The sequence below is a fragment of the Prionailurus bengalensis genome, chromosome C1 (genome assembly GCF_016509475.1).
Source record: "Prionailurus bengalensis isolate Pbe53 chromosome C1, Fcat_Pben_1.1_paternal_pri, whole genome shotgun sequence".
NCBI classification, from domain to species: domain Eukaryota; kingdom Metazoa; phylum Chordata; class Mammalia; order Carnivora; family Felidae; genus Prionailurus; species Prionailurus bengalensis.
Genome location: NC_057345.1, coordinates 2,280,370 through 2,287,596, shown reverse-complemented (window position 1 = coordinate 2,287,596; position 7,227 = coordinate 2,280,370).

The following is a 7,227-nucleotide window of genomic DNA, read 5'->3' as shown; positions in this document are numbered from 1 at the left end:
AGGTGACCGGCTGGTTCTGGCCGGGGTGCCTGGAGCGACAGAGGCCTGAGGGCCGGCCAAGATCATGGCCAGTGGCAAAGGTCAGAGCCGGGCTGCAGAACACAGGAGTGAGCTTGACTTGGAACCACAGATTTCCAGGACCGGGAGAGCCACTGCGGGCAGACCCGGCGGCTGCCACCCAGGCTTTGCCCGGGGGACAGGGAACCTCAGAACAAGGCAGAGGACGCTGTCCGTTGGCCAAGAGCCCTGTCTGAAGAGCGGATCCTGTTGCTCCCACGGCAGGGATTTCACCCTCCCGTTCCGCGTCCTTCTCTCCGTGGCTGGCAGCCGGGAGAGCTACTGTCACCGTCCCCGCCCACAGTGATGGGGCACTGCTGCTGCCCAAGAGGCCACCCTGGAAGGGGTGGGCGCAGGCAAGTTAAGGGCCCGTGCCAGAGGACAGGCAAGCGGGGTCCTGAGGAAGGAGGAGGAAGGCTGCGGACGTGGCGCTCCCGGCTGGGCAGCAGGGCCCGAACCAGCTCCTCAAACGACTCCCAAGCTCCATCTTTCCAGCAAAACCCTCGGGAGGGCAAACCTCACCCAGGGCTCACTTGGGCAGCCAGTCGGTGACTCCGCAGGCAGATGTCAGCGTGTCCCCACTGACCTCGAACTTGCTCTTAATCTAACTCCGCCAGTGCCTCTCATACCCACCCATCCATCACCAAGGAAACATGCGACGCAAGGCCCCCAGTGACACCGACCTGTCTGGACCACAGGGGGGCTGGGACGGGGCTCCCCCTTCTCACGGCCAACAGGCTGTTCCCAGGGGCCGCTCCCCACACGGGCCAAGGGGCTGAAACCTCGTGGCCGCGGAGCCTCAGTGCCGGGCAGCTGGCGTGTCCAGGCACGGCCCATTTCCTTCGTGTGCCCTATAAAAAGCTGGGTGTCCGGGGAGGTGCCGTTCGTCCCCTGGGGCCCGGGGACACACACCAGACCTGACACCCCTCTCACTGCCCAGCCTGAGGATTCGTCTTTTCTCACCCCCACCCCAGTCAAGCCGGCCCTTAACCCACACTGTGTGATGTCCAGGGATCGGGCCCCAACCCTAACACATCACTGGGGGTGGTGAGGTCTATATCCCAATCTCCCTCTTGTCGTAAGGACAGTGGTCACTGGACGAGAGTCCACCCTAACCCAGTTTGGCCTTGTAACGTGACGACATCTGCAAATAAGGTCACATTCACAGGTACCAGGGTTTGGACCTGAGCGTGTGTTTGGGACGCAGTTCTGCCCGGTGCAGCTGCCAACATCGAACCAGAGAAAAACCAGGCACTACATGCCCCTGGGTGGGAGAACTCAGCGCCTCGCCAAGGGGACCACACCGGCGTCCGACGGGGCCGCTGGCTTCAGCTGCCTCTAGCCAGCAGTTCCCGAGGATGGGGGGACGTGACAAACCACACGGTGACGATGTGGTCAGCAAACCCAGAGCGTGGGTCCAATGGCCCAGGCCTCTCACAGACAAGGTGTGAGGGAAAGAAAGGGATACATGTGGAACCTGTGTGTGAAAAGAGACTTAAGGACAGATCAGCTCTGGGGCACCTGGGGGGCTCAGTCGGTTGAGCGTCCGACTCCTGATTTCGGCTCAGGTCGCGATCTCGCGGTTCGTGGGTTCGAGCCCCTCGTCGGGCGCCACGCTGACGGTGCAGAAACTGCCTGGGATTCTCCGCCTCCCTCTCTCTCCGCTCCTCTCCCGCGTGTGCCCTCATGCACGCCACCCCCCTCTCCCTCTCAAAACGAAACTTTTTTTTTAATGTTTTATTTATTTTTGAGACAGAGACAGAGCATGAGCGGGGGAGGGGCAGAGAGAGAGGGAGACACAGAATCTGAAACAGGCTCCAGGCTCTGAGCTGTCAGCACAGAGCCCGACGTGGGGCTCGAACTCACAGACCTCGACATCGTGACCTGAGCCGAAGTCGGACGCTCAACCGACTGAGCCACCCAGGCGCCCCAAAACGAAACATTTTAATTTTTTTTTTCAACGTTTATTTATTTTTGGGACAGAGAGAGACAGAGCATGAATGGGGGAGGGGCAGAGAGAGAGGGAGACACAGAATCGGAAACAGGCTCCAGGCTCTGAGCCATCAGCCCAGAGCCTGACGCGGGGCTCGAACTCACGGACCGCGAGATCGTGACCTGGCTGAAGTCAGACGCTTAACCGACTACGCCACCCAGGCGCCCCCGAAACATTTTAAATAAATAAATAAATAAAAATAATGAGTGAGACTAAACCAGGTTCCATTTCTCGACGTGGGTGGGGGCATCGAGGCTGTTTGCTTTGATAATCCATCAAGCTAACATTTGTCTCACCGTTTTTCTGTACCCGTGCTTTATTTTGCAGTGAAAAGGTTTTGAAAGTTAACTACTATAATAATCATTAAAATCACCATCATTAGCCTTGAATCATGCTACAATGTTTCTAAAGAGTCCCCTGGGCCTGGGACTACGCTGGGTACCAAGCATTAGGCGATGAGGAAAACAGACCTGGTCCCTGCAGTCGTGAAACTGACCACCTGGGGCGGGTAGGTGGCGGGCAGGTGAAAATCTGCCTGCGTAACAGCACGTCTAACTGCATTGTCCCGGCATGAGCTACGTGGGACGGGGGAGGAGACCCTGAGTCTGGGTCCTGGGACGCGTGAGGCCTTCCGGAAGGGTGGATATGAAACCAAGAGACGTTCTCCGTTTCCGCTGCAGAAAGAATGCGTTTTGCTTCGTGGGAGGGATGGTGACATACGACAGCTAGCCTGTATTGACAGTCACCACAGTCACCGTGTCCTGGGTGTGCTTGCTAAGAGCCTGACACAGCGCCTCGGTTATCACAACCCCCGTCTGCCCGCGAAGGGGGAAGAAAGAAGCACTGGCTGGTGCGTGTGGCACGTTTTTAGCTGCCGTGTCATTCACACACGAGAGCGAAAGCACCGCGTGAGTGTTCGTCTTGGAGCCGGGCAGTGACAGGCACCCACAGAGCCACCACCCCAGGGGGAGAGCAGTAGTCTTCTCCGTCAGCCCCGAAAGTTCCCTGGGGCCCCAGCCCCACCCATGTCTTGCAGAGGCCTCGCTTTTGTGTCCTGAACCCCTGATCCGGGCGGATCTGCCCCAATCCGGGTGACTCTCTCCCTAAAGCAGAGGCCAGGGCTGGCCGCCATCCCCAAGGCCCCTGACACATCACTACCCACTGTCACCCCCAAACCTGCCAACCTGGGCAGGAAAAAATGCCAGCCGGCTGACGCCCGGGGAAGGGGGCAGACGGGTGTGGCTCACAGGCTCCTGTCACCCTCGGATCACAGAGTTTGCCCAGCCCACCTGCATTCATGGGGTGAGGGCCTGGGAACCACAGCGGCCTCAGGCAGCAGGCTGGGAAGATTCCAGAGCAATCCCAGGGGAGGGGGGAGACGGGGGAGGAGTTCCCGAGTGGTCAAAAGTGCCCCTGGGACTGGACAGTCTCTGTCTCTTTCTCCCGGGCTCCCAATGGGCAGAGAATGGCAGCTCACGTTTGGATCTTTCTCCAACAGTCCTACCGGCTGATGAAAACCTCCCTGGAATTTGAGCAGGTGCACAGTCCCCGGAGGTCACTTATCCCCCGCTTCCTGGTGGCCTAGACTTGACAACGCATGTGCCTTGATCACCAGGAAAAGTGGCAAAGAGACTATGGGGGTGTCCGAATAAGCCCAGCCCCCCACCCCCACCCCTGCCCACTCCCAGAGTATCACTTCCCTAGCAGCAAAGAGCAGAGCCGTCCACTGAGAAGGGGGGTGTCGCGACAGAGATGCCTGCCGTGCCCTATTTGGAAAAGGAAAAAGACCGTCCCTGCAAAAGCAGCTGACGTCCGTGGGCTAAGATTAAATGGCAGGAGGGGCTGGCCTCCACGCTGGCCTTCCCAGCACACAAAGCCTTCCTCCCAACCGAGAAGGAGCCCCACGTGAGCAGCGGAGCCACAAATAGCACTGGAGAGGGCGAGCCCTTTGTCGCCGGAGAGTCGCCTGACGGGGGTCCAGAGGCGGGAGGGAGGCAGCCAGGGGCGTCTTGCCGGAAGGATCGGGATCACGCAGCACCATGCTTCTGTGTCCCAACAGCCCTCTGCCCCCTCTTCGGCGAGTCCCCGGGATGGGGATCCTGGAAATAAGTCCCCCACCCTACTCACGGCGTCCGGGAGGGCTCTGGGTCTCAGCCGTGCGGTCACACTCTGACATCACTCCAGCATCCCAGCTGTTTGCAGTGGGTGTTTTTGGATGAGAATTCTACCTGGAATTAGTTCAAGAGTTTCGTAGGAAATCTGCTGTATGAATGTCAGCGCAGTGAGGCCGGGGGCCGGTTTTCATCCTCCCCCCCCCCCAACCCCGTGAGCTAATTCCGCACGTGCGTATTCCTAAAAAGGAGGTTAAGTACCCACTCCTATTCCCCGGCCAAGACTGCGATGCAATCCGATGTTTTCCTGTGTGCCCTTCACGAGGCAAGCCTCAGGAGGGGCCCCCTTCAAAATGCTGGCAGCCCCACTCTCCCGGGCCCCCTCCCACCGGGCCAGTCACCCCAGGAGCAGATGACGTGTGGAGGTGAGCAGAGCCAGGGTCTGTGGCCAAGCCTGGGCTTTGCAGCCACATGACATGGTCACTTCCTGGGCTGGGCGGCTTCTCTGTGCCGCCTGAAACACCCAGAGTCGTCACCCATACTGCCCCCGCTTTCAGAGGGGAACTCAGGCACGAAGGGGTTAAGGAGCAAAGTCAAGTTCACATGCTCTTCACTCAGATTAGACAAATGAGTCAGGGCTGGGAGAACCCAAATCTCACTGCTGTCACGAAGGGGTGCAGCCCCGGGGCACACCCACCCGGCTGGCTGCCTCATCGGTCTTCGCAGACAAGAAGGAAGGAGAGAGACCCAGTCCCTTTGGCCCATGATGTGTCCTATTTTGTCTGTGTCCCACTGGGAAAGGTGGACCACCCAGCAGGTTCACCCCTGGTGGAGGGAGGGGAGAGAGAGAGAGAGCACAGGGCAAGAGGTGCCGAGCCTTCCATGAAGGGTCGCGCCCGAGGGAGGAACGTCAGGAACAGGCAGTGACCGCCCACCCGGACACCCAGGCCTCACGGGGACACAGAGACTATGCCCTGAGCCCGCTGTGACATGGGACAGGTTGAGGAGAGACCAGCTGACCTGCTTCGTGCAGCTTCCCCTCCCCCTGAGGAGGCCACACCTCTGCCGAGAGCTTACTGTGCGAGCCGGCCTTGGCCAGTCAGGAAGGCAGGCATCCTGCCCACGTTTCAGGAAAAGGGAGTTTCTTATGGGAATTATGGCTTCTGAGAATGTGGGGGCACGGCTGGGGGAGGGAAGGTCTGGGGAGGTGGGGAGAAAACCACAAGCCCCTCCAGCCAGAAACAGCAGCAAGTGGGGGGGGGGGGAAACTGAGTCCCGGGAGCCGAGGCCCCGGGTGTCGGCCCCAAGAGGGGCCACGCACGGTTCTACAGAGGGCCAGCTGAGAAAGCCGCTGTGCCTGGTGCCACCACCTCTGGCCACCAGGGCCGCCTGAGAACACGGCCTCTGCTGCACCGCACCCCGCAGACCTCACGCTGGCCAACCCCCCCCCCCCCCGGCCCGGAGGCGGCTTCCGGCCTCGGCGGGAAGGGCCTGGCGAGTGGACAAGAGACCACCCAGCCCTCTGGTGGGGGTGGTGGACATGACGGGGTCTGATCCTCAGGAACGGGGTTGGGGGGGACCCTGTGGGACTTGGGGGGCTGCACCTCCCCCGTGGTGGACTGGAGAGGAATGCAGGAGACGGTCCAGCGTGGCCAGAGCACCAAGGGACTCTTCAGAATGACGGCAGACAGATTCTCCCTTCTCTTCCCTTCCTGGAGGTACCCACGAGTCAGGGGAGGCCGGGAAGCACCGGTCAAGACACGAGGGGGAGAAGCTGGGATGATGAGGAGGCGGGGGTGACGGCCAGAACCAGCTGGGAGGGGGCTGGGAGGGCAGGGGAGGGGCACCGGTGGTGCGTGTTATGCAGTAAAGGAGAGGCTTTCCAGGGGATGGCGAGGTCGAGTTGACATGGCCTTTACTCCATCAGACCCGCTGTGACCGTGCAGAGCTCACCCAGGTCCAGAGGGACGCTCTTCAGCCCTTGCTGGCTGCTGCTTCTCAACCTCCATTTCTTCTGTCTTAGGAAACTCCAGTTGTGTCCCGTCTCGATGTGTGAGTCTGGGCTCTCCAGACGAACGGACACAAAACGATGTGTGCACATGTGGAGAGAGAGAGATTTGGTTCGAGGAATTGGCTCACGCAATTATGGAAGCTGCAAGGATGCACAGGCCGGCTGGGGACCCAGGAAAAGCTGATGTCGCAGCTCAAGTCCCAAGTCCGCCTGCCACAGAATTCCCTCTTGCCTGGGGGACACCAGTCGGGGCCTTCAGCTGATTGGATGAGGCCCACCACATCACGGAGGGCAATCTGCTTTTCGCTCAAATCCCACTGATTTAAATGTCAGTCTCATCCAGAAACACCCTCATAGAAACAACCAAAATAATGGACGGCCCCGTACCCAGACACTGTGGCCCAGCCAAGTCGACACATGAGATAAACGGCCATGTTTTGTCTTCAGACAAGGTGCCCCCGGGCGTCTGTCTTTGCCAGTCCTTTGCTGCAGTCGGGAATCCAGCCGTACGTCCGGCGGTGGGATGGGCAGGGTGGCGGGGTCGGCTGCCCTCGTGTCTCCCTTATTCCCCAGCAGACAGGCTGCCCCTCGGCGTCAGAGGCCGACAGCTCACGAGCCCGTGGGAGACCCGGTCTCACGGGTCCTCGGGCCTCTGTGGCGGGGCCCTTCCCGCCTCACACCCGGACCCAGGCTACCGGCTTCCGATGCACCAGCTCTTTGTACTGACGTCAACACTCACTGCCTCCCCGCACTCCCGACCCCTATCTGCCCCAGTCTGTCCCCAGCGTCCTCATGGGGCCCCGCACGCCGTGCAATCTGCTTAGCGGCATCTGGACACTGATTTCCATCCCCCCACCCCCGGACCCTCACCTTCACGGGGCAAGCGTGTGGGGCCACTCGTGTCTACAGCAGTGTCCCCAACATTGTCTGCACCATTGTCAGGCGCAAAACAGATGCTCCATGAATGTGTGTTAGATAAACGGATAATCAGTACTTCGAAACTGTATTCTAGGGGCCCTTGGGTGGCTCAGTCGGTTAAGGGACTGACTTCGGCT